Source organism: Scyliorhinus torazame, chromosome 4 (assembly GCF_047496885.1).
Source record: "Scyliorhinus torazame isolate Kashiwa2021f chromosome 4, sScyTor2.1, whole genome shotgun sequence".
Lineage (NCBI taxonomy): Eukaryota > Metazoa > Chordata > Chondrichthyes > Carcharhiniformes > Scyliorhinidae > Scyliorhinus > Scyliorhinus torazame.
In genome coordinates, this window is record NC_092710.1 from 282,613,112 (window position 1) to 282,637,917 (window position 24,806).

The 24,806-nt window shown below is 45.7% G+C and overlaps 1 protein-coding gene across 7 annotated transcripts in view; it reads left to right on the forward strand.

Annotated features, from left to right (window-relative positions):
• The window catches only part of LOC140410977 (glutamate receptor ionotropic, kainate 2), a 682,991-nt gene that overhangs the window by 547,618 nt on the left and 110,567 nt on the right, over nucleotides 1-24,806 (forward strand). The gene's annotated exons all lie outside the window — the stretch shown is intronic.

The window sequence follows — 24,806 nt, forward strand, 5'->3', positions numbered from 1 at the left end:
TTGGCCCACCTGTCTCGGAGGGGGGGAAGTGTGGTTGAATGGCCTCCTCTGTACTATAAATGTCCTTGATTTTATGAATGACTGAATTGTCAAAGAAGGGATTTTAATTGTGGGGAAAGGGGGGAAGATTTGCGATGGGTGTGGGGGGAGGGGGGGGGGGGGGGGATTGTGGGCTGCAGTCGGGTCAGTCAACCTGTGAAAATATTCGAGGCAGTCACCGGGCCTGCAGGGTGCTGTGGGACTTTGTCCCAGTTAGAACTAAAACAGATTGCTGGATTCTCCGTTATTGGGACTATATCCCCACGCCGGCGTCAAAACGGTAGAGTTCAACGCCAGAAAACCTGGCATCAAAGGGACACGAATTCCGAGCCTTGCAGGGGGCTAGCGGAGACCTGGAGTAGATATTGCAGCTTTTGTTGCAGATACAGGCCCCCACACTTCCAGGTCGGAGGCCGCGCATGCACACGGCGACGCGCCGTGCTCCATGGTGGACTCGGACCGCGGAGTTGGACCCAAAAAAGAAACCCCCCCGCGATCGGCTGCGCGCCCGATTCTGACCGCCCAAACAGCATTTACCGGCTGCCTATAAGGCAGCCCCCCCACCCTCTGTTCAGCCCGCCCCCAACCAGGGCGGATGCGGATTGAGTCCGCAGCCGTCACGCGAGTATCCCGACCGGCTGGAGTACATTGGTTCTATGCCATCGGGACTTCGGCCAGTCGGGGTGGAGAATGGCGGGGCCGGCTTCTGGCAATGGCCCCAGGTAGCTCCCAGGCAGCGTGGCGGGGAATACGCCGCTTTTCGGGGCCCGCAGAATAGGGGAACCGGCACCGGTCCCGATTCCTTGCAGGAAAATGGATTCTCCGCCCCCGCGCCAGCCGCAATTTCGATATCGGGATGTGAAGAATCCAGCCCACAATGTCCCTCTGGCCCACACCCATTATACTCTTTCACCCTCCATACACCTCATGTCCCATTCATGCCACCTCGTGCCCCCACCATGCCTCCCAAACAACCCCTCTGACCCCTCATGCTCCCTATGCCAAGGCATGCCCCCAAACAACCACTATGGCTCCTAATGCACCCCACTCTCCTCCCTTCCCTATGTCAAGCTGTGGCACCTCCATACGTATTCATCCACTCTACACTGTATCAAAGCAATTAACTCGATAGTGAAAAATAGAGGGGGCGATTCTCCGATATGGAGGCCAAGTGTTCGCGCCGTCGTGAACGCCGTCGCGTTTCACGATGGCGCGAACAGGGCCCGGGCACGACCTATTATGGTCCCCACAGGGGGCCAGCACGGCGCTGGAGCGGTTCACGCCCTGCACGTAGGGTCCTGCGCATGCGCAGTTGGGCCACGTCTTACGCACGCGGGACCCTCACCAACAAGGGGCCAGTGTTCTGGGGCCGCGCGTAGAAGGAGGATCAGACAGCCAGAGCTCTCAATCAAGCACTGTCGGAGGTTATGGGGTCGACCATTTAGGACAGAGATGAGGAGAAATTTCTTCACCCAGAGAGTGGTGAGACTGTGGAATTTATTATCACAGAAAGTAGTTGAGTCCAAAACATTGTATGGTTTCAGGAAGCAGTTAAATACAGCAGTTAGGGTGAAGGGGATCAAAGCATATGGAGGAAAGTGGGATTAGGCTATTGAGTCGGAGCGTCTTGCTCCAATAGGATCTTGCCCTTGTCTCCCAGGCTTCATACAAACTGTATTCAGCAAGGAAAAGTTGTCATGTTTGCCCAAGTTATTCCTTCCAGCTGAATTGACAATTTGGTATCCTTGCAATTTCTATCAGAAAGTACCAGTTACCTTATTACACAGTACATTCATCCTCCGTTCAATTGTTGTTCAACCAAGTGAATCTGCTAACCGTAAGTCTGGATGCTACTCATTCTTGGGAACCTGTCAGCTTCTGAGTTTGCTTGTCGCAGCCCATTGTGTAAGATTTCATTGAAGAGACATATCCTACTCGTTTTTCCAACCTCATCAATCTTGTCATTCTCTGAACATAGATTTCACTTCTTTATCTATTTGCTTACTTGAAGATCATCTGTTCAAACATTTCATTGCACTCACCCACATATCAGTAATTAAAGTTGATTACGTGAGGACAATGTGGCTTCAGAATTATATTATCTTGTTTGACAAGTACAAGTTATAATTTACATGAGAATCAAACAAAACATAATGTTAAACTAGCAGACACCCTCATGGATAAAGGCACCGGGCGCGATGCTCCAAAATGGAGACAGAGTGTTCGCGCCGTCATGAACGCCATTGCGTTTCACAACTGCGTGAAACGGGCGCGGGCAGTAGCGATTCTGGCCCCCACAGGGGGTCAGCACAGCGCTGGAGCAGTTCACACCGCTCCAGCCTCCCTTCCCGGTGCCAAATGGGCGCCCCGCCAACCCACAAATGCGTGGGGGACTTCCTTAGCACGCCGGCCCCGCCGCAACATGGCGTGGGGGTTCAGGGGCCGGTTGCGTAATAATCGGTGGGCCCGATCATGGGCCAGACCCCAACGGAGCCCCCCCCCCCCCGTGAAGGAGTGCTTTTCCCCGCTCCACAGGCCACCACCCGACCCTACGTGCCAAGTTCTCGCCGGCTGCGAGCAGGTGTGAACAGCACCGGCAGGACTCTGCCATTTCTGCGCGGCCGCTCGGCCCCTCAAGGCCGGAGAATCGGCGGCCCAGCCGCAAACAGCGGCCTGCGACCGGCGGCGCACTGGCGCAAATGGCGCCGATTCTCCGCTCCTCGGAGAATCGCCTGCCAGCGGCGGACCGGTGCCGCGGGAAAAAATGGCGCGAAGGGCGATTCTCCCATACGGCGTGGCATGGGAGAATGGCGCTCACTAACTGTATTTTGATTGCTACCCAGTTCAACCGTTTTTTGGTCCACATCTTGGACTCTTGTTCTGTTTTCTCATTAAGGAATGTGTTCAATTGACAAGAGCTGTCTTCTTCGTGCTTGGGCCTAAACATTACGCATTGGCAGGCTACTTGACTGTGAAGCGGGAGAGTTGATTTCAATCATGTCTATTTTGTCCTGTATTCAAATGCAGAGTAGAAAAACCGAGTTGATTTTCTTTCTAACCCAGAATAAAATGATGCTAGTTTCTGTGTCATTGCTCCTTCTGGTTTCACTCCCCTACCTTACATAGAAATGGATTAAATTTCTGAACTTTGTATGACTCGGTATAGATTATTTTGGAAACAAAATGTGCAGAAAATGTAAGGAAATATTTATTTTATGTATACAAAGTTAAGAAATATTTTAATATTTTAAAAATGTATTTCACGCATTCAATGCCAGAGGGCTTGTGAGAGTAGTTCCTTAAAATTAAGGCAGTACCTGTCTAACAATGGCACCATAGAGACCTGTCAAAACTGAGGTCAATGAAGTGATGGGGGATGCAGGGGGCAAAGTTCAGAGGGAGAACGCTCCAGTGACCATCAGAACTCACTCAACAGAGTGGAAAGTCTCCAGGTTGTTGGAAGTCAGTCATCACAGCTCAGGAAAGTGATGCAAGAGTTCCTCCAGAAAGCATCCTCAGCCAAACACTTTCTGCTGTTTTATCAAAGATCTTCTTTGCATCATAATGACGTTGAGCTCTTTGTGGATGGTTCTACAATGTTAATCCTTGTTCTGAATTCCTGCAGTAATGAAACTATCTAGATCCTGCGCTATGTTAAACCTGGATAATATTCAGACTTGAGCTGACAAATGGTAGGTACCAACCATGTCAAGTAAAAACCATCTCAAACAAGAAAATGTCAAACCATCTGCTGACCATTAACATCAAAACTCCAAGTGGACAATTCAAATTGTGGTTACTAGAGCAGCAGACACTGGTACTCAGCTACATGTGGCACAGTCCCTTACCGTTCAAATTCTTTACACTATCTACAAGTCTCCCCATTATCCACAAGATTACAGTAAGGACGAATAAAATACTCACCACTTACCTGGATGGGTGCAGAAAGAGCAAGGAGCTTGACACTGTCCAATTAGTGCAAACTACTTGATCGCTGCCGCTGACTTCATATTCACGTCCTCCACCAGCAGTGTGCTTGTCTCCATTATTTACGAACTACACAAGGCAGTATGGCACCCCAACAAGCTGACACTGAAACCATCGCCTTTCTATCACCGGGGAAGACAAGGGGAGCAATTTAATTGAAAAACCACCACCTCCAATTTCCCCTCTGTGGTAGTATGTATTAGGGGTCATGTGGGACTGGAAGCCCTAATGTCATTGGCTGACAGATCCCGGGTCCTGGTTGGCCGTTGACCTCTAGCTCCGCCCTGAAGGCGGAGTATAAGAAGCCGGAGTCCTCCCCCGCAGGCCATTCTACTATCGAGCTGCGGGGGAACAGACACGCTTAATAAAGCCTCATCGACTTCACTCTATCCGTCTCACGGAGTCTTTGTGCGCTACAATTTATTAAGCGTGCCTAAAAAGGACTATGGAGCTCAGGATCATCCCGGAATGCCTGAGGATCAGCCCCCACGCAGTGAACGCGGCAGCAGCCTTCAAGCACTGGCAGACTTGTTTCGAGGCCTACCTCAGAACGGCCCGCTGCTATTTCTGCGGCCAGGCGAAACACCCCCGACAGCGCTGCCCGGCCCGGGCAGCTATCTACAAGAGCTGCGGGAAAAAGGGCCATTTCGCGGTTGTGTGCCGGTCCCGCGAGGTCGCCGCTGCCCCGGGAGAACAGGGAGCCCTGCAAGCCGTTTACGCTCCCCAACCCTCCCAGCGCACCATGTACGACCCGCAGGCGCAGCCGCTCTGGGTCCCGACCACCGCGGTCCCGGGAGAACAGGGAGCCCTGCACGCCGCTTACGCTCCCAACGCCCCCCCCCCGCACCCCATGTATGACCCGCCGGCGCTACCGCTTTGGGTCCCGACCACCACTCTCCACGGAGAAGAGGGAGTTCTGCGCGTCTCTAACGCTCCCCAACCCCCCCAGCGCCCCATGTGCGACCCGCAGACGCCGCCATTTTGGGTCCCGACCACCACGAGGGGAAGAAGGGCGCCGCCATCTTGGACAACCCCAGACCTGTACGACGCGTGGGGGCGGCCATTTTGTCCACCCCCGCCGCCATCTTGTGACCACCCAGCCATGTGAGATGTATTCGGGCGGCAATTTTGTTCATCCCCGACGCCATCTTGGACGGCAACAACGGAACCCACTCCACTACTACAACCACGTCTCGCTTCAATTACGCTCGATCAAGCTCGGCCCCGGACACTCCAGACGACGACGACAACGGTGCTAATAAACGGCCGTGAGACACCATGCCTAGTCGACTCCGGGAGCACGGAGAGCTTTATCCACCCCGACACGGTAAGACGCTGTTCCTTGACCACTTATCCCAGCGCACAAAAGATTTCCCTAGCTGCAGGATCCCACTCTGTACAGATACAAGGTTTCTGCATAGTTAACGGTGCAGGGGAGGGAGTTCAAAAACTACAAACTACACGTCCTTCCCCAACTCTGCGCCCCCACCTTACTGGGATTAGATTTCCAGTGCAATCTACAGAGCCTTACATTCAAATTCGGCGGCCCAATACCCCCACTCACTATCTGCGGCCTCGCAACCCTCAAGGTGCAACCCCCGTCCTTGTTTGCGAACCTCACCCCGGATTGCAAACCCGTCGCCACTAGGAGCAGATGGTACAGCGCCCAGGACCGGACCTTCATTCGGTCCAAAGTCCAGCGGCTACTAAAGGAAGGCATAATCCAGGCCAGCAATAGTCCCTGGAGAGCACAGGTGGTAGTAGTGAAGACAGGGGAGAAACAAAGGATGGTCATCGACTATAGCCAGACCATCAACAGGTACACACAACTAGACGCGTACCCTCTCCCCCGCATATCTGACATGGTCAATCGGATTGCCCAATATAAAGTCTTCTCCACCGTGGACCTCAAGTCCGCCTACCATCAGCTCCCCATCCGCCCAAGTGACCGCAAGTACACAGCCTTCGAGGCAGACGGGCGATTATACCATTTCCTAAGGGTCCCATTTGGCGTCACAAGCGGAGTCTCGGTCTTCCAACGGGAGATGGACCGAATGGTTGATCAACATGGGTTGCGGGCCACGTTCCCGTATCTCGACAATGTAACCATCTGCGGCCACGACCAGCAGGACCACGACGCCAACCTCCAAAAATTCCTCCAGACCGCCAAAGCCTTGAACCTCACGTACAACGAGGACAAGTGCGTTTTTCACACCAACCGGCTAGCCATTCTGGGCTACGTAGTGCGCAATGGGATAATAGGCCCCGACCCCGAACGTATGCGCGCCCTCATGGAATTTCCCCTCCCGCACTGCTCAAAAGCCCTGAAACGCTGCCTGGGGTTCTTTTCATACTACGCCCAGTGGGTCCCCCAGTACACAGACAAGGCCCGCCCCCTAATACAGACCACGACCTTCCCTCTGTCGACAGAGGCTTGCCAGGCCTTCAGCCGCATCAAAGCGGATATCGCAAAGGCCACGATGCGCGCCATCGACGAGTCCCTCCCCTTCCAGGTCGAGAGTGACGCCTCCGACGTAGCTCTAGCGGCCCCCCTTAACCAAGCGGGCAGACCCGTGGCATTTTTCTCTCGAACCCTCCACGCTTCAGAAATCCGCCACTCCTCAGTGGAAAAGGAAGCCCAAGCCATCGTGGAAGCTGTGCGACATTGGAGGCATTACCTGGCCGGCAGGAGATTCACTCTCCTCACCGACCAACGGTCGGTAGCCTTCATGTTCGATAATGCACAGCGGGGCAAAATCAAAAACGACAAGATCTTAAGGTGGAGGATCGAGCTCTCCACCTTCAACTACGAGATTTTGTATCGTCCCGGAAAGCTGAACGAGCCGTCCGATGCCTTATCCCGCGGCACATGTGCCAACGCACAAATTAACCGCCTCCAAACCCTCCACGAGGACCTCTGCCACCCGGGGGTCACTCGGTTTTTCCACTTTATCAAGTCCCGCAATCTCCCATACTCTTTAGAGGAGGTCCGTACAGTCACAAGGGACTGCCACATCTGCGCGGAATGCAAACCGCATTTTTTCAGGCCGGATGGTGCGCACCTGATTAAGGCTTCCCGCCCCTTTGAACGCCTTAGTCTCGATTTCAAAGGGCCCCTCCCCTCCACCGACCGCAACACATACTTTCTTAATGTGGTGGACGAATACTCCCGCTTCCCATTCGCCATTCCCTGCTCTGACTTGACCGCGGCCACAGTCATTAAAGCCCTGAACACCATCTTCACACTGTTCGGTTGCCCCGCATACGTCCACAGCGACAGGGGGTCCTCTTTCATGAGTGACGAGCTGCACCAGTTCCTGCTCAGCAAGGGCATAGCCTCAAGCAGGACGACCAGCTACAACCCCCGGGGGAACGGGCAAGTAGAGAGGGAGAACGGCACGGTCTGGAAGACCGTCCTACTGGCCCTATGGTCCAGGGACCTCCCAGTTTCACGGTGGCAGGAGGTCCTCCCGGACGCTCTCCACTCCATCCTGTTGCTATTATGTACGAGCACTAATCAAACGCCTCACGAGCGTCTCCTTGTTTTCCCTAGGATGTCCTCCTCTGGAACCTCGCTGCCGACCTGGCTGGCGGCCCCAGGACCCATCTTGCTCCGTAAGCATGTGCGGGCACACAAGGCGGACCCGTTGGTCGAAAGGGTTCACCTCCTCCACGCGAACCCGCAGTACGCTTACGTGGAGTATCCCGACGGCCGACAGGACACGGTCTCCCTGCGGGATCTGGCGCCCGCCGGCAACACACACACCCCCCCGACATCATTCACCCAACCCCCCCCTTCCTGCCACCGCCGCACCCCGCGACCGCCCCCTTCCCAGGAGGATCGGTTCCCCTCCCCTCAGGCCCGACCAAGGATAAAGCCCAAGCTGAAACCGTAAGGCTCCCGGAGACGACAACACCGGTACAAGCACCACCACCACCACCGGGGCCGAGGCGATCGACACGGACGACCAGGCCGCCCGACCAACTCGTGGCGTCGATCTAAACCAATATATGGACTTTTCACAAGATCATTTTGCTTTTCTCCCGATACCTTCTGTAAATAGTTGAAACAGGACAAAATTGTACATACTGTATTGCCATACGAATGTTTTTCCCTCCCAGGACCAGCCCTGTAAACCCTTACCACCATGCGAAGCATCACCCCGCCGGGTTCATTTTTGACAAGGGGTGAATGTGGTAGTATGTATTAGGGGTCATGTGGGACTGGAAGCCGTAATGTCATTGGCTGACAGATCCCGGGTCCTGGTTGGCCGTTGACCTCTAGCTCCGCCCTGAAGGCGGAGTATAAGAAGCCGGAGTCCTCCCCCGCAGGCCATTCTACTATCGAGCTGCGGGGGAACAGACACGCTTAATGAAGCCTCATCGACTTCACTCTATTCGTCTCACGGAGTCTTTGTGCGCTACACCCTCCAAGTCACATACAAAGTGATTTAAGCATTTTTGCCAATCTTTTATCATGTCTGGGCCAATATCCTGGAATTCACTCACTGTTCAAAATGAAGAGCCAACAACTCCTTATTAGGATAAATGGTATACAAAATATATATAATGTTCTAGCATTGCCCAGATACTAATAAAAAATGTTAATGACATTTATAATAGTATCTGTAAATGGAATGTTCTTGGATACCAAAGAAACGGCAGCATGGTAGCACAAGTGGATAGCACTGTGGCTTCACAGCACCAGGGTCCCAGGTTCGATTCCCTGCTGGATCACTGTCTGTGCGGAGTCTGCACGTTCTCCCCGTGTCTGCGTGGGTTTCCTTCGGGTACTCTGGTTTCCTCCCACAGTACAAAGATGTGCAGGTTAGGTGGATTGGCCATGCTAAATTGCCCTTCGTGTCCAAAAAGGTTAGGAGGGGTTATTGGGTAACGGGGATAGGGTGGAAGTGAGGGCTTAAGTGGGTCCGTGCAGACTCGATGAGCCGAATGGCCTCCTTCTGCACTGCATGTTCTATGTTCTAAAGTTAAACAATAAAAGAGTCAAACAAAGGTGCTTTACATTTTTTGGAGCCTGGTAAATGAGTCTCTTAATTTTGTCGACAGAGTTCATGGCTGAATGTTTCAGTGAAAGGACAATTTGTTGTATCTTACATTGAGAAGTCCAAGAAAAAATTAACATATTAAATATTAGTCAGTGTTGAAATTAATGCGATTAATTCTTGATCATCATAAAGATTTTGTAAAGATGTAGGGCCCGATCTACCGGCGGTTCACGCTAGCGGGATATTCTGGTCCCACGCCGGCACACGGGTTTCCCGGCAATGAGAGATGCAACCACCAGGAAATCCCATTCACAATGGCGGGGTCAGTAAATTCCACTGGCAGGCCGCTGAAAAACATGCATCGGGTTCGTTGATAAATCCCGCCCGTAATTTATTATTAATTGTTAAAGAAAAATCATTTCTGGGAACTGGCAAGGTAAACATTTAATGTCCATCCCGAGGTAACCTTGAAACTGTTGTGATGATCCACCTCTTGAACCACTCTGTAGCAGTTTGATGCACTGATAGCTTTATTGGTCACTTCACAGTGCAGGTTAGAATCAAACACATTTGTGTGAAACTGAAGTCACATATAAACTAATTAAGGCAGGTTTTCTTCACCAAAGGACATTAGTGAACCAAATGGATTTTGACAACAACTTTTTGGTCACTTTTACTGATAACAGTTTCATACTGAGATTTTATTTAAAATCCTAGAATTCATAGAATCACTACAGTGCAGAAGGCCATTCGGCCCATCGACCCTGCACCGACCCTCTCAAAAGATCACCCTCCCTAGGCCCACAACCCACCCTAAAGATGTAGGGCGCGATAACCCCGTAACCCGATAACCCCACCTCACCTTTTGAACACTAAGGGGCAATTTTATCATGCCCAATCCACCTAACCTTCACATCTTTGGACTATGGGAGGAATCCGGAGCACTCGGAGGAAACCCATGCAGACACGGAGAGAATGTATAAACTTCACACAGACAGTGACCCAAAGCGGGAATTGATCCTGCGTCCCTGGTGCTGTGAGGCAGCAGTGCTAACCCCTATGCCATCGTGCCATCCATTTGGAATTCAAATCAAATCTTTCCGGTTCTGGTGAGGCAGATTTGAAAGTGGGACCAGGAGTAAACTTGTCCACGAAGATATTGGGCTGGTGGCTCCATGAATTCTCACCTATGGGTGATATTGCCAGAGGCAGATCGTATCAATAATAGCTACCTGTCAGGCTAAGGCTGGTAGCAAATTGATGGAAATCAAGTGAGCATTTGTGGGTAGATTAGAGACACCTCGGGAGGCTGCCAGTAGCATACAGGTCCCCAGTTAGGGCCAAATACCATCAGATGGCCTCCTGGGGCTGACTGGGTATCAGTTATCTCCCACTGAGCTGTGTCCACCAGAGGACCACAGCTGAAACTGCAAGATTCCCTATGGAGGGGATTTCCCCTTGATGCCCTGATAGCTGTGGCAATGCATATGTTCAAATATCTTTCAGAGGGCATCTTTGTTTTGAGGGACCCTCCGCTCTGTCTCCTTCCAACATCAGCAGCATCCACCTCCCTTGATGGGGTTGCTGGTGGCCAGAGCCTCGGGCACTCGCATTAGTCCTCCCACCTGCAGAATTGCAACTCCAATTGGCAGGGTAAACTGGAAATGGTCTCCTAATTAGCCATCCCGAGAAGATCGCGCAAAGGTGCCCAAGTCACAGGCCACTGGGGCTCCCATTTGTCCCCGATGGAATTATATTGTGAAAGGCAATAGGATTCCACCCACTTGCATCAGGATAATTAATCCATATACCTGGGTTACTAATCCAGTAACATAACCATTAGGCCACTGTAAGCATGATTGTAATCCTATAATGTGCAATAAACTAGGACAGTCAAAAGCCCTGGAATGATGTATCTTCGTGGAATTTTAGTTAAATGTAACTACAATTGTAATTTGTGTTAAGAGTGTTAGATTAATTTAATTAGCACTCAATTTAATTTCTAATCTAATATAAATGTCAAATACATTTATAATAGTATCTGTAAATGGAATGTGCTTTATTACCAAAGAAAATTAAACAATCAAAAGTTAAACAAAGGCGCATTACGTTTTTCTAGATCCCTGGTAGTGAATCTCTTATTTTTGTCAACAGGCATAATGGCTGAATGTGTCAGTGAAAGGGCAACTTCTTGTATCTTACATTGAGAAGTTCAATAAAAAACTAACATATTAAATCTTAGTATGGGGCTGCAATTAATGCTATTAATTCTTGTGCGATGTGAAGCATTCTTATATATGAGGCAGACATTTTGATGCCTGTGAAAGGATGATCTAAACGTGAGTTTCCTGCAAAACTACCCATGAAGGAACAGTGACACAGAATATGAAGATAATATGCTGTATGACTTGGAGGAAATTTATAGGGTCGGGAAGATACCTTTATGTTGCTGCCCTTGTCCTTCTCAGTGGTAGAGGTTGCAGGAGAGGGTGGTGCTGTTGAAATAATTTTGATGAGTTGCTGCAGGATTGAGTGTATAAACTGGAGCAAGAACACTAGAGAGGACGCACTTTGACAAGGTCACCAATTAAGCGATGTGGGCTGTCCTAAATGGTGTTAAACATCTTGAGTGTTGTTGCACCTTCATTTCAGCAGGTGAGTGGTGAGGGCTTGCGGCATCAGGCGATAAGCTGATTGTTGCAGAGTAACCAGTCTTTACCCTGTTTTTACAACCAGGATTCTGATATATCCTGCTTCCGCTTCTGTTCAGTATAAATTCTCAAAATGGTGAGAGGGAAATGTTACAATAATCCCATCAAAAATCAAGGGACGTTGGCTGAGATTTCTCTTGTTTGAGGTGTTATTACACAGTGCTAATGTGTCATAAATCCTAACAGCTAAGTGTCAGCCACAAGCCTGGATGCTTTCCAGATCCTACTGGTTTCTTTGCACTGATAACAAAACCCATTTTTGTGCTGCTCCATTATTGGAGCAGCGTGGAACAGAGTTAAACTTTGCAGCAGCATCAGGCAATAGCCCTGCTTCTGACCTTTTGATGGACAGAAGGTCATTGATGAAGCAGCGAGAAATGGTTCAACTTTAGGGACACTTCCCTTAGGAACTCTAGGAAACATGTTCCTTGCGCTGACTAATTCAAAAATCACAGGAGGCCAAGGTTCCAAATCACCACTGATTGGAGCAAGTCTTATCACGGTGAAGGAAGTTATTAGTGTCACAAGTAGGCTTACATGAACACTGCAATGAAGTTACTGTGAAAATCCCCTTGTTGCCACACTCCGGCGCTTGTTCGGGTACACTGAGGGAGAATTCAGAATGTCCAATTCACCTAACAAGCACGACTTTCAGGGTTTGTGGGAGGAAACCGGAGCACCCGGAGGAAACCCACACAGACACGGGGAGAACGTGCAGACTCCGCACAGACAGTGACCCAAGCCGGGAATCGAACCCATGTCCCTGGCGAGGTGCAACAACAGTGCTAACCAGAAGTCAGGGGACAAAAGCTTTTATAAAACACAGAAAATTGCTTGTATCTGCAACATTATTCAACAGCAGTGGCCACAGGTATTGTGGGATAACTGTAAATAATGTTCATTCATGGTCAAGGCCAGAATATCATGCAGATTAATTAGTATAGATTTATAATCACTTCAAAACTGCAGGCACTAACTCCGGGATCATTTTAAATTAAGACGGTACAGCAGATTGTAAACCCAAACCTGCTTTGGAAATTCATCTCTGAACTGTTGTGATCATCACTCTCAATGCAATTTATGTAATAGTTCAGGTCAGGGAAGTTTAATGATTACTGTTAAAGTAAAGCAAGTCTCAGAAAATGCCATATTGTACACAAAGGAACGTCACAGTCAAATAACTTTCTCTAATTGACCTCCCCGAGTCAGAAGGTGGTGAACTTCAGGCTGTGAGAATAAGATTGAGGCTGATGTAGACAGCTGGTTTGTGAGGCAGAACAAAGCTAGCAGCACGGGTTCAATTCCTGTACCAGCTGAGGCTATTCATGAAGATCCCACCTTCTCAATCTTGTCCTTCGCCTGAGGTGCGATGATCCTCAGGTTAAATCACCTTGGGAGGTCATATTTATAAAATGTATCCCTTTTTGTTAGATAAAGGAAACTAATTCTATGATGGACTGAATAGTAAGTGATTTATCTGAAAACACATTGATTGCCATCCTTCACCTCTTGATGTCAATTCAAAGCAGATACTGGTTTGTCAGCTGATATTCTATCATAGTTATAAGGGGCTTTGCTTCAAAAGTATTTGCCTCTGCAATGCTATTTTAAGTGAGGTCCAGTGTTGGCTCAGTTCTCCTTCCTCTTTTCTTTTAATAGGATATTTTCTCTGCAGTTTCTTTTATTCAGCACTCATTTATTTTGACCTTGACCCACAGAGTATTTTTCTTATTCAATCGCAGGACTAATGAGTGGTGTTTTCAGTATGAAGTCTAAAATGATTCTCAGGATGGGAATGATAATGGCGATAGCAGCTTTTAACCAGATAGCATCAAGGCTGTATGGCCCTCAATTCCCATAATTCTGGAGAGGAAATGCCCAAACAACCTTGAAGCTGAGTATGGTGCAGCATAAAACAGGGAGAAGAGTGGAGTTCCAATATGACCAAGTTGGCATTCTTAAAATTATAGGTGGCTTGGCATATATATCCTGACAAAGGGTGACATTTTTAAAAAGTCAGATGTTGTGCAATGCAGTGACCAGTAATCTTTCACATATTAACTATGAGTTCAGTACTTGAAGCAATGGTGAAAAGCACAGTGGTTAAGAGACTCTATAGATGTTACTGGCAATATGAACACCTAAAGTAATGAGCAGCAACTGTCATCTAAGTTGGTTCAGAATATGCACCTGCTTATTTTTTATTCATCACCTCTGAGGATAAATTAGGTAAGTTATTCCCTCTTTCCCCTTCTTCATCTGTGAAACTGCAGTTAAAAGAAACTCTGTCATCATGTTTTGAGATTTTTGTCAGAAGCGATAAATGATGCACTCTTACAAGCGATATTTATTTTCAATGAAATCAAAACAATAGTTGCAACGCATGATTATTGGTGTAAAAAAACCTCAAATTCTGTAGATTTAATTTAAGAGTACACTGTATACATCATAGTTTCCATGCAAAAAAAAGCAAAGTGGCATTTTGTAATGTTCAGTCTACAGTGTAATTCATCAAAATCTAAGGAGTAAAATCAATTTTTTTTTCATTACAAGATCCTACTGTGCATTCTAAAGCATTGCAGAATTATATCATTGTGGTTTAGCACTGGTTTCTTTGCACTGATAAGAAAGTTGACTGCTGTTGGTTTTAATTCCATTACAAATATCTTCAGGGAAAAGAAAGACACTGATTTCTTCGGTTTGATATATAATTTATTAAGGCTGTGCATTATGGATTGAAAACAGCTATAAGTTATGTGCAATCCTTTTGTAATCAATATATTTAGAACTGCACATATAAGGGCTTACAAATAAAAATGAACCAAAGATATTTCATGGCAAGGAAATGGTCATATAATGTACGTCAGCTTTATTGATAAAATTCTTTACACCACAACATGCCTTCGGCAGGTTTTAGTGGATTTTTAACCTATGCTTCCAAAATCTCATGTAGTGTTGACGTGGGTACCATTTTGGAACTAGAAGCTATCCGAAGTGCTGCAGGTATAGGACAAAAATTAAATGTGAGACATAGGAATAATGACAACGTTTTTTAAAAAAATGTGTCCCAATCAGTTCTTCCTCCACAATTCTGATACCTCATCACAATACATACACAATCCCATCCAAAAAACAAAGAATCAACAAAATACACTGTTAGCTGTACCATGAAAGTATGAAGAGGTTTGATCCATGGAAAGGCAGATGATTAAAAATGTTTTAATATTTTTTAAGTAACTCTTCCTTAAAATATAGGAACTTAAACATAAATACTAACAATCTACTTAAATAGTTAGCTTTTTTGGCGCAATGATGGTAACACTGGCTGCCACACACAGAAGTAATTGATTTGCTCAGCTCTAGTGGAGCGTTTAAAACCCAGTATATTGCCTTTTAAATCTGCTACATGCAGGGTCACCCAAAAATACTTTGTCCTAGGTCAAACAAGTAAATAAAAATGGCTGAGTGCCAAGAATTTAGTAGAATGCTTACAACATAAATAGCTTTGGGCATAATGTAGGGAATATATGCTCACTGAATATTTTCCATAAAGGATATGCTTAATTTATTTTGCACAGCAATAATTTTTTCAAAACATTTTCCTGAAAATGTTTCTTTTGCCTTCCTAAAGCTGTTTTGCTCTTTATGTTTGTGTGGTCTGTATGTTGTTACTTGTACTTAAATATGCATATGTCGAATGTGTGTATAACTTATTTACATTTCTTTGGTTTTTGCCTGGGAAAGAGTTACGGTATGTTTATTCATAGCACATTATCTTGTCTTCAAGGGATAGTTATTTTTATAAATCTATTAAAGAAGAGGAAAGACTTCCATTTATACAGCACTTCCATGGTCTCCGGATGTCCCAAAATGCTGCACTGCCAATGAGATATTTTTCAAGTATAGTCACTATCGAAATGTCAGAAACCAATTTGTACAGCAAACTCACACAATAACAACCAGATAATCCGTTTTCATGATGTTAATTGAGGGATAAATATTGGTCAGAAGACTGGGTGTAACACCTTTACACTTCTTCAAAATAGTTGCATGGGCTGTTTGAAAGTAAAGAATGCTGCAATTTAACGTCTCTGGGGTATCAGCCTAGATTTTTGTACTTAGGTCTCTGTAGTGGGATGAAGTGAATGTAGAGCAGAGAATGCGACCACCTCACCTCATTGTTGACATGGCTGAGAAGGCAACTATGCCTGGAATGTCCACTTCACAATACCATTCATTGTACAAGTACTTGATTCATTTCAAATAAATTAAGGTTTCGTCACATGAGGGAACAGAGAAATTCAATCAGGATGCATGAAATATTTTGATGACAGTACTGCACTGTGTAATTTCCAGATCCTGGTTTGCCTCAGCCCACTCCGACCATATAAACACCTTGCCTAAGTTCATAAATGATCAAGCAAAGCAGCAAGACTCAGAGAATCTTCCATCACAAGTGCAGAGAAAACACTAAAAAATTATTTTAAATTAAAAATAAAACTGCATGAAATTATAGACTCTGAAGTCCAAACTGCATTGTGGCCGTCAAACATGCTTCGCTTATTTTGCGAAAAGTATTTGCACTTATTGCACATCAAGTGACATTGCCAATGGGAAGATAATAAAGGTTTCCATCTGTAATGTTCAGCTAACATCAGCAACCTCCCAGAGACAAATAACCGAAACCTAGATGGTGCGAGATTTATTCTCATTATCCTCATGCACTTCACAGATATATCTTAGGTCGAGAATTTCTTCCAAGCTGATTCTAATCCACCGCCACTGCCAAAGGGATTGAGGCTGTGCTCCCAGCAGAATAGCAACAGTTCCAAGGAAATTCCTGTCCCTTTGGTGTTCGGAGCTGCTGCAGTAACTGATTTGAATTCTCAGTTGCAGCTTACAAATTGTAACCAAACTGTTTGATGGCTGTTGTATTTTTGTGCATCCTGAAACAGCGGGATGCTAAAATAGCTATGAGACAGTGCAACATTTCTAGTCCCTGACACAGCAGAGAGTCTATGTGCTGGAAACAAAAGGCAGGTCAGACAAGGCCGAGAGCAAAGAGACCAGTTCACATTTCAGGTGCAGACCCTTCTTCTGTGGACATATTTAATACAATCAGTGGAAAGAAAGGGAATCCCAAGTTTATAGCAACAGATCGGACAAGTGATAGAGAGCTGGGCTAAATGTTATCTTTACCCAGTGTGGTATGTTGGTATTGAGTTCAGTGGGAGAGACTATTGGCAGGGTGTATTAAGGAGCTAATTACAAGCTAAACTCTACTTTGATGTGTCAAGGCAAAGGAAAGAGGAGCTCTAATGAAAGGTGAGAAAATGGGACAACGGCGTATGAATATACGGTGAAGTGATGTGGCTAGTTGACTCATGGCTACCATATGTTGTTGGTATAATTTGGTTTACAGCTAAAATGCTTATCTCTAGTACCAAATTTCAGCATTTCAAATGTTGTATGCAGGGTATAGCAATTAAATTTGATATTTAAAATCTACACTAATCCTTTGTCTGTTAAGCTGCTAAATGTTCCATTCTGTATGATTCTTCATGTACATTTCTGCAAAGGGCTGGACATGAAACCATCCAAGGAAATGTCTGTTAGCTCTTTGTGTGTGCATATAATCCAAGCTTTTGCTGATGTTAAGAGCATCTTACAAGATTCAGGAACCCTGACAGGAGTAATAAAACATACACCTTTGCGTATTAAGTAGTCATTATTGAAACACTCTGTGAGTGTAAGATTTGAATATTTCCTGTCCATATTCCCATTGAGCTTCCACTGCACAACTGGAATTGTGTCATAAAGCAGAATCGCATTCCCAATAATCAACAGTGGTGTCTGTGTGGTAAGGCCACCATTAGTACTTTATTTGTTTTTGATGCCAAGATGTTGATGCGAACTACCCCAGGTGCAAAGCATGTACGCAAGGCAGAACAATTTCAGATCATAACTTCACCTTTCTCCATTTTGTTTTGACCGAAGTGTCAAATCCTTTACATCCTCTAATCTGGCTTTTGTCCCCATTCTGGAAATAACATCTGCAAACTGCTAATGTTAAATGCCACTGCTAATGAGGAGATTTTATTTTGCGTTCAGAAGAACAATTGCTTGTTTCCCTCTGCTATGGACAGATTGTTGTTTCATTCTTGTTGATCTTCTACTACCAATTATATCACGGGCTGCAAAGACAGCAGTTAAAAATAGGGACAGTGGGGCTCTGAGGCAGAGCAGACAGGGAGAAGTTGCTGAGCACAGCGGGTCTGGTGGCCTGAAGTGCATATGTTTTAATGCAAGAAGTATTACGGGTAAGGCAGATGAACTTAGAGCTTGGATTAGTACTTGGAACTATGATGTTGTTGCCATTACAGAGACCTGGTTGAGGGAAGGGCAGGATTGGCAGCTAAACGTTCCAGGATTTAGATGTTTCAGGCGGGAGAGAGGGGGATGTAAAAGGGGAGGCGGAGTTTCGCTACTGGTTAGGGAGAATATCACAGCTGTACTGCGAGAGGACACCTCAGAGGGCAGTGAGACTATATGGGTAGAGATCAGGAATAAGAAGGGTGCAATCACAATGTTGGGGGTTTACTACAGGCCTCCCAACAGCCAGCGGGAGATAGAGGAGCAGATAGGTAGACAGATTTTGGAAAAGAGTAAAAACAACAGGGTTGTGGTGATGGGAGACTTCAACTTCCCCAATATTGACTGGGACTCACTTAGTGCCAGGGGCTTAGACGGGGTGGAGTTTGTAAGGAGCATCCAGGAGGGCTTCTTAAAACAATATGTAGACAGTCCAACTAGGGAAGGGGCGGTACTGGACCTGGTATTGGGGAATGATCCCGGCCAGGTGGTAGATGTTTCAGTAGGGGAGCATTTCAGGAACAGTGACCACAATTCAGTAAGTTTTAAAGTGCTGGTGGACAAGGATAAGAGTGGTCCTAGGATGAATGTGCTAAATTGGGGGAAGGCTAATTATAATAATATTAGGCGGGAACTGAAGAACATAGATTGGGGGCGGATTTTTGAGGGCAAATCAACATCTTACATGTGGGAGGCTTTCAAGTGTCAGTTGAAAGGAATTCAGGACCGGCATGTTCCTGTGAGGAAGAAGGATAAATACGGCAATTTTCGGGAACATGGATAACGAGAGATATTGTAGGCCTCGTCAAAAAGAAAAAGGAGGCATTTGTCAGGGCTAAAAGGCTGGGAACAGACGAAGCCTGTGTGGAATATAAAGAAAGTAGGAAGGAACTTAAGCAAAGAGTCAGGAGGGCTAGAAGGGGTCACGAAAAGTCATTGGCAAATAGGGTTAAGGAAAATCCCAAGGCTTTTTACACGTACATAAAAAACAAGAGGGTAGCCAGGGAAAGAGTTGGCCCACTGAAGGATAGGCAAGGGAATCTATGTGTGGAGCCAGAGGAAATGGGCGAGGTACTAAATGAATACTTTGCATCAGTATTCACCAAAGAGAAGCAATTGGTGGATGTTGAGTCTGGAGAAGGGTGTGTAGATAGCTTGGGTCACATTGAGATCCAAAAAGACGAGGTGTTGGGTGTCTTAAAAAATATTAAGGTAGATAAGTCCCCAGGGCCTGATGGGATCTACCCCAGAATACTGAAAGAGGCTGGAGAGGAAATTGCTGAGGCCTTGACAGAAATCTTTGGATCCTCACTGTCTTCAGGTGATGTCCCGGAAGACTGGAGAATAGCCAATGTTGTTCCTCTGTTTAAGAAGGGTAGCAAGGATAATCCAGGGAACTACAGGCCGGTGAGCCTTACTTCAGTGGTAGGGAAATTACTGGAGAGAATTCTTCGAGACAGGATCTACTCCCATTTGGAAGCAAATGGACGTATTAGTGAGAGGCAGCATGGTTTTGTGAAGGGGAGGTCGTGTCTCACTAACTTGATAGAGTTTTTCGAGGAGGTCACTAAGATGATTGATGCAGGTAGGGCAGTGGATGTTGTCTATATGGACTTTAGTAAGGCCTTTGAAAAGGTCCCTCATGGTAGACTAGTACAAAAGGTGAAGTCACACGGGATCAGGGGTGAGCTGGCAAGGTGGATACAGAACTGGCTAGGTCATAGAAGGCAGAGAGTAGCAATGGAAGGATGCTTTTCTAATTGGAGGGCTGTGACCAATGGTGTTCCACAGGGACCTTTGCTGTTTGTAGTATATATAAATAATTTGGAGGAAAATGTAACTGGTCTGATTAGTAAGTTTGCAGACGACACAAAGGTTGGTGGAATTGCGGATAGCGATGAGGATTGTCAGAGGATACAGCAGGATTTAGATTGTTTGGAGACTTGGGCGGAGAGATGGCAGATGGAGTTTAATCTGGACAAATGTGAGGTAATGCATTTTGGAAGGTCTAATGCAGGTAGGGAATATACAGTGAATGGTAGACCCCTCAAGAGTATTGAAAGTCAGAGAGATCTAGGAGTACAGGTCCACAGGTCACTGAAAGGGGCAACACAGGTGGAGAAGGTAGTCAAGAAGGCATACGGCATGCTTGCCTTCATTGGCCGGGGCATTGAGTATAAGAATTGGCAAGTCATGTTGCAGCTGTATAGAACCTTAGTTAGGCCACACTTGGAGTATAGTGTTCAATTCTGGTCGCCACACTACCAGAAGGATGTGGAGGCTTTAGAGGGGGTGCAGAAGAGATTTACCAGAATGTTGCCTGGTATGGAGGGCATTAGCTATGAGGACTTGGTTTGTTCTCACTGGAACGAAGGAGGTTGAGGGGCGACCTGATAGAGGTCTACAAAATTATGAGGGGCATAGACAGAGTGGATAGTCAGAGGCTTTTCCCCGGGGTAGAGGGGTCAATTACTAGGGGGCATAGGTTTAAGGTGAGAGGGGCAAGGTTTAGAGTAGATGTACAAGGCAAGTTTTTTACGCAGAGGGTAGTGGGTGCCTGGAACTCGCTACCGGAGGAGGTGGTGGAAGTAGGGACGATAGTGACATTTAAGGGGCATCTTGACAAATACATGAATAGGATGGGAATAGAGGGATACGGACCCAGGAAGTGTAGAAGATTGTAGTTTAGTCGGCCAGCATGGTCGGCACGGGATTGGAGGGCCGAAGGGCCTGTTCCTGTGCTGTACATTTCTTTGTTCTTTGTTCTATTCTTTCCCAGAGTAAAGTAAGTTTAGTCTGCTGTTTCGTTCAAGTCAAGTATTCTGCATGCATGCACTTTTATTTTCTGCTAAGCTGCAAAACTAAGGTTTGCTACCATCCAGTGATATATGATAGTTTTCTTTAGGCGTTTTTGAGTTCAAGATTCTGATGTAACTCAGCTATAGGCTTTCAATGCAGAACAGCTGAAGGCGAAATTCACATTAGTGTGAACAGGAGAAATAGGCCAGATGGTGCTGTTCACACAAGTGGCATATAATAATAACATCTACTGTTCCACTTTAAACTGCAGTTTTGATTAAGCTGTATCGGGCCTTCTGAAACGTTCTTACACTGCAACAGTGACTACCTTTTAAAAGATCTGCCTGCGGAAGATCTTGCACGTTAACGGGGAAAAAATAATCGCACCAAGATCAATATCCTCTCTCAAGCGGGCACCACAAGCATTGAGGCTACAAACAACCACCATAGACTTTGTTGGGTTGGCCATATCATTAGGATGTGAGATACCAGGCTCCCAAAGCCTTGGTTTTCTTCTCCCAGCTCGGTTAGGGTAGACGCATCCGAGAGGACAGAAGAAACATTGCAAAGATGTGCTGAAAGCCAACAGGAAGAAATGCAGAATTGGCATCAACTCCTGAGAGACCATCGCTTCGACTGAAGCAGATGGTGATAGAGTCTAAGGCAAGGAACCCAGCATTTTTTTAGATCCAACAAAGTGAAAAAGCAAAAGTGGTGAAAAGAACACGTCACGACCCAAACTGATTAATACTCAACCAGACATCCCACGTGACAACAAATTACCCCATGTACCATAAAGTCTGAAGATCCCAAATCAACCTCATGAGCCATCTTTAAGCTCATGGAAAACAATTATCCTCGCTAATGAAGGATAGCCAATAATATAGTTATTCAAAGTAATATTTGGCTGTAAAGCGCCATAAGATATCCTGAGGTTGCAAAATGTGCTTTATAAATAAAAGTTCTTGCCTTTCTTTTCCAAAGAACATAAATGCAGTTCCCCATTGGACCACTTGACATCATACATGGATTCACTGTAACACTGGTAGGGAATATAGATACATATGAACCACAACTTCACTAGAAATCTTACATGTTCATGCAACCGGAATTCAGATTACTTATACTGCATTACAATATTTGTTGTTATTTTAAAACATTACATTTGTTGCTTTGATTCTTGTCAATGCCACACTCTCCACTTTGGGCAGCACGGTAGCACAAGTGGTTAGCACTGTGGCTTCACAGCTCCAGGGTCCCAGGTTCAATTCCCTGCTGGGTCACTGTCTGTGTGGAGTCTGCACGTTCTCCCAGTGTCTGCATGGGTTTCCTCCGGGTGCTCCGGTTTCCTCCCACAGTCCAAAGATGTGCAGGTTAGGTGGATTGGCCACACTAAATTGCCCTTAGTGTCCAAAAAGGTTAGGAGGGGTTATTGGGTTACAGGGATAGGGTGGAAGTGAGGGCTTAAGTGGGTTGGTGCAGACTCGATGGGCCGAATGGCCTCCTTCTGCACTGTATGTATGTTCTAAATGGAATACTGACACCAAAATGGATACACAGCATTCAGTGGGATCCAAAGTTCTGAATCTTAAATTATCCAGGCCGGAATTCTCCGGCCATTAGGATTCTTTTTTCCCTCTGGCAGTGCACCCTCACTCACGGGTTTCCTGACGGAGTGCTGTGATTTCAATGGGAAATCCCAATGACAAGCAGCGGGAAGAGAGAATCCCACCGCCATCAAATGGCGCGCCATCGAGATGTCCCACTGGGGGACCAGAGAATCCTGCCACGATTTCCAAATCATGCAGCAAAATACTGCAGATGCTGGAAATCCGAAAAGGGAAAGTGCTGGAATTACTCAGCAGGTCTCACAGCATCTTTGGAGAGAAAGTCACAAGAGTTAATATTTAGAGCCAAATATGAATCTTCCTCATAACTTTATTACACTAAATTAAGTTTTGAATTTTGTTTAAATATGAACCTTAGTCTTAAATGCAGGGCAATGGAGAAAGAGGTGGTTCGTGGAACTAATTGGATAGCTCATTCAAAGAGCTGGCACAACCAGAAAGGCCTGAATGCCCACCCGACTATAAAGTACGATTCTATGGGCATGGCAAAGAGTTGGTCTACTAAAATATCTGCAAAGAAAATGCTCATGACCATTCCCACTATAAACTTTAGCAACCACTGGATCAATCAATCCAATCCAATCCAATCAGATTCATAATTGCCTTGTGTGACAATGAGAAGTCAATTGTAAGATCGTGATGATAAAAGCTACATTTTAAAGATGACATTTTCTCTTTTCTACAAAGTGCGCTAAATTGTTTAACTTTTGAAAAGGAGCCATAAAAAGAACAAGAAAGTCAGAAATGCTGGAAGTGCACAACAGCTTGTGAGAGTAAGATAGGCTTCTCCTGCAGTTTTGAAATGCTTGAGGGTAGATGCCAATCATCATTTATTTTAGGAAAGAAAATGGAAAATCTCACATAGAGTGATCATGGTGGAGGTACAAATTGAAAGCTTCTTCATTCATCTTTTCTGCCACCTTTAGCTGAGGTTATTGTGAAATGTTGGAGATATAGGGCAGATCTTGCAACGTTGGCAGCGCCAAGAGTCACTAAGCGATCTGCTGCCCAATTTGTTCTACATCTTACTTATCATTAATGGGAGGGAATATCAGGCAGGGGAAAGGGGATGCTGATTGATCAGTTTTGGCCCATTTTCCCACCTCAATCCAAGGTGATAAAGCTATTCATATTGTCCTGTGGAATAGTTTGACTGTGTGAAGGGATAGTGAAAATCTATCCTTGGTTTTTGAAGCAGAAGCTGATCATTCATGTTCCTGAAATATTTTTTGACAGGGTAGCTTTAATCTTGTTGTGACACTGAACAAAACTTTTACCTCTACCAGTCTCCATATTCATGAAGTTTAAAATGTATTTCAACCATGACATTCCATTTTTGGTTCTTCAGTTCTAAGTGTTGCAATAGCCTGTCTTTTAATTCAGCATTGATACCTCTGGAGCAATACAATCAAAGCCCCTTTGGCTTTTGCACAATTATATGTATAATTAAGGTGAAGACGTGTCATGGGAAAAACAAGAAACTGGATCAATATTGAGTTTGTTTCTTCGCAATTTACAATTTACTCTTGCAATAAAGAAAGAAAAAAGCTTCAAAAGTGGTGAACATAAGGGTAATTTAGGTTTGTGGTCAACTGCTCCCTCCCCACAGATGGTCAAATTACCACATAATGTTAAACTTATAGCCAAAGGTGAAGTTTTTTGGGTGATCCAAAAAGGCAATGAAAATTCTCAATCCACTTTTTCTCCTGAAGTAAGAACCCATTAAAGAAAAAGTGTCATTCTGTGTGAATTAGAAAGTGTCCCATTGATTGCTAATAATTACCATAGTCTTTATGGAGCTGAAACTCTAGCTTCAATGCTTACTTGTTTATACAGCGATTAGGGTCTGTCAATTAATTGGAAAAAGATGCAGTATCCAAAATTATTCAAAAATCCTTTTAGTGGCTGAGAAATATTATAAAATCCCATAATCGTTTCAAAGTGCTCAAGTACTATGTTGCTCTGTGTCAGGGTGCCTGATGTGAAAACTTCACACTTAATATCTGCTAAAGCTGAAATACATTAAATCATTTTATATTGGTATGATGTGCAGCAACTCCATGACATAACACACAATGCACAGCACAATGGACACAAACCTACCTTTGCAGTACCCCCCGTGGGCCAAGATTTTCCCTACAATATGTGTGACAAAAGTTATAAATTTGTAGTTTATAAAAGGGTCGCAATTTCATTAACCACAACCCACATAGTTTATGCTCAGTCTCAAGTGGGCTTTGGAAGGGGTAAAGTGGAATACAGTA